Raw genomic sequence first — 5,820 nt, 5'->3', positions numbered from 1 at the left:
AATATAATTCTTAGAAAATATTATTAGAACAAGGGTTTTAGGTGGCCTGGAGGTTTTTAGCACTGAGACTACATTCCTCCCAAAAACATCACAACAAATTTGAGAATCAGAACAGAGCTACCTAATACACAGACAAAATGGACAAAGAAATATGCCTCAAATGAATCAACAAGAGAAATCCCCAAAAAAAGAATTAAACAAAATGGAAACAACCAAACTATTAGAGGCAGAGGTTAAAAATAATAGTTATTAGAATGTTCAAGGGTCTTAGATGAGAATGGATGATCTCAATGAGAACTTAAACAAAGAGGTAGTAAGCATTAAAAAGTACATTGAAATCATAAAAAAGAACCAGTCAGAAATGGAAAACTACAATATCTATAATGAAGAATCCACTAGAATGAATCAACGGCAGGTTGGATGAAGCAGAGGATCCAATCAATGATTCAGAGGACAAAATCAGTGCAAACACAAAAACAGAGTGCAAAAAGAAAAGAGGCTCATGAAGGCTGAGGAAACTCTAAGAGACCTCTGTGACACATCAAGGGAAACAACATCCATATCATAGAGCAGGGGTCCCCAAACTACAGCCCACAGGCTGCATGTGGCCCCCTAAGGCCATTTATCCAGCATCCACCACACTTCTGGAAGGGGCACCTCTTTCATTGGTGGTCAGTGAGAGGAGCATAATTCCCATTGAAATACTGGTAAGTTTGTTGATTTAAATTTACTTGTTCTTTATTTTAAATATTATATTTGTTCCTGTTTTGTTTTTTTACTTTAAAATAAGGTATGTGCAGTGTGCATAGGGATTTGTTCATAGTTTTTTTTGTAGTCCGGCCCTCCAACGGTCTGAGGGACAGTGAACTGGCCCCCTGTGTAAAAAGTTTGGGGACCCCTGTCATAGAGGTTCCTGAAGGAGAAGAGAACTAATAAAAGATAGAGAACTTGTTTGAAGAAATCACAGCTAAAAATTTCCTTAACCCAAAAAAGGAAAGAGTCACACAAGTTCAAGAAGCACAGAGTCCCATTAAAGATGAACTCAAAGAGACCCACACCAAGAAACATCATAATTAAAATGCCAAAGATAAGAGACAAAGAAGAATCCTAAAAGCTTCAAGAGAAAAGCAATTAATTACACAGGAGTCCCCATAAGGCTGTCATCTGACCTCTCAAAAGAAACTCTTCAGGCCAGAAGGAATTGGTAAGAAATATTCAAAATGATGCAAAACCAGAAACTACAACCAAGACTATTTTATCCAGCAAAGCTACTATTTATAATTGAAAGACAAATAACAGCTTCCCAGACCAAAAAAACAAAAAGGCTGAAGGAGTTCATTACCACCAAACTAAGATTGCGAGGAATGTTAAAGGGTCCGCTATAAGAAGAGGAAAGGAACAAAGAAATAAAGAGAGGATTATAGGTTTAAAGAATAAAAACACAATGAAAAGTGCATATCAATAATAACCTTAAATATAAATGGATTAAATGCCCCAATCAAAAGGCAGAGGGTACCATAATGGATAAGAAAATATGATTCATATATATGCTGTCTACAAGAGGTCAACCTCAGTACAAAAGATACAGATAGACTAAAAGTGAAGGGATGGAAAAAATATATACCATGCAAATGGAAAAAAAAAAACTTGAGGAGCAATACTTATACAGATGTATGACAAAATAGTATTTAAAATAAAAGCTATAAAAAGAGAAAGCCTGACCAAGCAGTGGTGCAGTGGACAGAGTGTTGGACTGGGATGCAGAGGATCCAGGTTCAAAACCCCGAGGTTGTCAGCTTGAGTGTGGGCTGTCCAACTTGAGCAGGGGTTCATCGGCTTGAGCATGAGGTCACTTGTTCTGCTGTAATCCCCTGGTCAATGCACATATGAGAAAACAATCAATGAACAACTAAAGAGACTAAGGGGCCACAACAAAGAATTGATGCTACTCATCTCTCTCCCTTCCTGCCTATCTGTCCTTATCTGTCTCTCTCTCTCTGTTTCTCTGTCTGTGACACACACACACACACACATACACACACACACACAAGACAAAGAAGGTCACTACAATAATACAAAAGATCAAGGAAACCAAGACCTGGTTCTTTGAAAAGGTAAATAAAGGGAGCAATACAACAAGATAATATAACCATTGTAAATAATTATGCACCCAATATAAGAGCACCTAAATATATAAAGCAGATTTTTTTTATTTTTTATTATTTATTTATTTATTTATTTATTTATTTTTAATGGGGTGACATCAGTAAATCAAGATACATATATTCAAAGGTAATATGTCCAGGTTATCTTAAAGTTCAATTATGTTGCATACCCATCACCCAAAGTCAGATTGTCCTGTCACCCTCTATCTAGTTCTCTTTGTGCCCCTCCCCCTCCTCCTTCCCTCTCCCTCTCCCCCCTCCCCCCGTAACCACCACACTCTTGTCAATGTCTCTTGGTCTCAGTTTTATGTCCCATCTACATATGGAAAAATGCAGTTCCTGGTTTTTTCTGATTTACTTATTTCACTCCGTATAATGTTGTCAAGATCCCACCATTTTGCTATAAATGATCCGATGTCATCATTTCTTATGGCTGAGTAGTATTCCATAGTGTATATGTGCCACATCTTCTTTATCCAGTCATCTATTGATGGGCATAAAGCAGATTTTGATGGACATAAAGGGAGAGATTGACAGCAATTCTGTAATAGTAGGGGACTTTAATGCTCCACTGACCAATGGATAGATCCTCCAGACAAAATATGAGCAATGAAACAGTGACCTTAAATGACAAACTAGATTACCTGGATTTAATTGATACCTTCAGAACATTTCATTCCAAAGCAGCAGAACATAGATTCTTTTCAAGTGCACATGGTACATTTTCTAAGATAGACCACATATTAGGACACAAAACAAATCTCAAAAAATTTAAGAAGATTGAAATCATATCAAGCATCTTCTGTGACATAAAACTAAAAATTAACTGCAATTAAAAAAACCTGAAAAATATTCAAACACTTGAAAACTAAATAGCATGTTATTAAATAATGACTGGGTTAACAATGGGATCAAAAAAGAAATAAAAAATTTTCTTGAAACAAGTGAAAACAAACATACAACAACCCAAAATCTATGGAACACAATAAAAGCTGTTGTGAGAGGGAAGTTCATAACATTACAGGCATACTTCAAGAAGCAAATAAAGTGTCTCAAATAAACAATCTAACCTTTCACCTAAAAGAACTAGAAAGCAAAAGAAGAACAAGCAAAGCCCAGAGGAAGTAAATGGAAGGAAATAATAAAAGTCAGAATGGAAATAAATGACATAGAGACTAATAAAATAATACAAAAGATCAAGGAAACCAAGACCTGGTTCTTTGAAAAGGTAAACAAGATTGACCAACCTTTAACCAGACTCATCAAGAAAAAGAGAGAGAAGACCCAAATAAAATTTAAGTAGTAGAGGAAAAGTACCAGCTGATATCACAAGAATACAAAGGATTGTAAGAAAATACTATGAAGAACTACATGGCAAAAATTGGACAACCTTGGCAAAATGAGTGAATTCCTAGAAACATACAATTTTCCAAAAGTGAATCTGAAAGAATCAGAAAACCTGAGCAGACTGATTACAACAAATGAAATGGAAACAGTTATCAAAAATCTCTCAGCAAAGAAAAGTCCTGGACCAAATAGTTTCACAGGCAAATTTTACCAAACATTCAAAGCAGAAAGAACACTTATACTTCTCAAAGTATTTCAAAAAATTTAAGAGGAAGGCTTACAAGTCCATTTTTGGAAGCATGCATTATTCTAATTCCAAAATCAGGTAAAGATGCTACAAGGAAAAAAAACTATAGGCCAATATCCATAGTGAACATGGATGTTAAATTTTTCAACTGAAATATTAGCCAACTGAATCCAGCAATACATTAGAAAGATCAAACACCATGATCAAGTGGGATTTATTCCAGGGAAGCAAGGCTTATATCAATATTTATAAATCAATAGATGTGATTCATCATGTAAACAAAATAAAAAATAAAAATCATATGATCATATCAATAGATGCAGAAAAAACATTTGCTACAATCCAGCATTCATTTATGATCAAAATTCTCAACAAAGTGGGAATAGAAGAAACATATCTCAACATAACTCAAACATATCTCAAATATATCTTTGCCATATATGACAAACCCACAGCCAACATCATACTCAATGGGCAAAAAGTACAATTGTTTCACTTAAGGTTAGGAATAAGACAGTGGTGTCCCCTTTCATCACTTTTACTCAGCATAGTACTAAAAGTCCTAGCCATAGCAATCATAAAAGAAGAAATAAAAGGTATTCAAATTGAAAAGAAAATATTAAAACTGTCATTATTTGCTGATAAAATGTTACTGTACATAAAAAATCAGAATATCCTCACCAAAAAATTATTAGACCTGATAAATGAATTCAGTAAAGTGACAGGATATAAGATTAATATTTAGAGAACAGTGGCTTTTTTTATACACCGATATTGAACTGTCAAAATGAGAAATTAAGGAAACAATCTCATCTACTATTGCAACAATGACAGCAAAATAAAGTACCTAGGAATAAATTTAATCAAGGAAGTAGAAAGCTTGTACTTGGAAAATTATAAGACATTAAAAAAAGAAGTTGAGAAAGATGCAAGCAAGTAGAAGCATATGGCATATTCATGGATAGGAAGAATTAACATTATTAAAATTTCCATGCTATCCAAAGCAATCTATAGATTCAATACAATTCCTATTACAATATCAAGGGTATATTTCACAGATCTAGAACAATATTCCAAAAATTTATACGGAACCAAAAAAGGACACAAATAGCCTCAGCATCTTGAAAATGAAGAATAAATTGGGAGGTATCACACTTCCTGATATCAAGTTATACTACAAGGCATTGTACTCAAAACAACCTGATACTGGCATAAGAACAGACATAAAGATCAATGGAACAGAACAGAGAGCCCAGAAATAAACCCACTCCTTTATGATCAATTTATATTTGATAAAGGAGGCAAGAATATACAGTAAAGTAAAGACAGTCTTTTTGATAAATGGTGCAGGGAAAATTGGATAAGTTCATGAGAAGAAATGAAACTAGATCACCAAATTACACCATTCACAAAAATAAACTCAAAATGGATAAAAGACTTAAATGTAAGTTGTGAAAACATAAAATCCTAGAAGAAAACATAGGAAGTAGACTCTCAGACATCTCTTGTAGCAATATTTTTGCCAATAAATATCTCTGCGGGCAGCCCTGGCCGGTTGGCTCAGCGGTAGAGCGTCGGCCTAGCGTGCCGAGGACCCGGGTTCGATTCCCGGCCAGGGCACACAGGAGAAGCTCACATTTGCTTCTCCACCCCTCCGCCGCGCCTTCCTCTCTGTCTCTCTCTTCCCCTCCCGCAGCCAAGGCTCCATTGGAGCAAAGATGGCCCGGGCGCTGGGGATGGCTCTGTGGCCTCTGCCCCAGGCGCTAGAGTGGCTCTGGTCGCAACATGGCGACGCCCAGGATGGGCAGAGCATCGCCCCCTGGTGGGCGTGCCGGGTGGATCCCGGTCGGGCGCATGCGGGAGTCTGTCTGATTGTCTCTCCCTGTTTCCAGCTTCAGAAAAAATGCAAAAAAAATTAAAAAAAAAATCTCTGTGGGCAAGTGAAATAAAGGAAAAAACAAACAAATGGGACTGTATCAAATTAAAAAGCTTTTGTACAACAAAAGACACCATTAACAAAATAAAGACAACCCACTCCATGGAAGGACATATTTGCCAATA

General features: G+C 36.1%; 1 non-coding gene across 1 annotated transcript; it reads left to right on the top strand.

Moving 5' to 3' along the window:
- Positions 1–5,303: 5,303 nt before the first annotated feature.
- TRNAA-AGC (transfer RNA alanine (anticodon AGC)) lies at positions 5,304–5,379 on the top strand. Its single transcript has one exon. It is a non-coding gene; the product is annotated as a tRNA-Ala (tRNA).
- The last annotated feature ends 441 nt before the right edge of the window (positions 5,380–5,820 follow it).

Source organism: Saccopteryx bilineata, chromosome X (genome assembly GCF_036850765.1).
Source record: "Saccopteryx bilineata isolate mSacBil1 chromosome X, mSacBil1_pri_phased_curated, whole genome shotgun sequence".
NCBI lineage: Eukaryota > Metazoa > Chordata > Mammalia > Chiroptera > Emballonuridae > Saccopteryx > Saccopteryx bilineata.
Note: the sequence above shows the minus strand (reverse complement) of the source record. Positions and strands in the feature narration are given on the sequence as shown.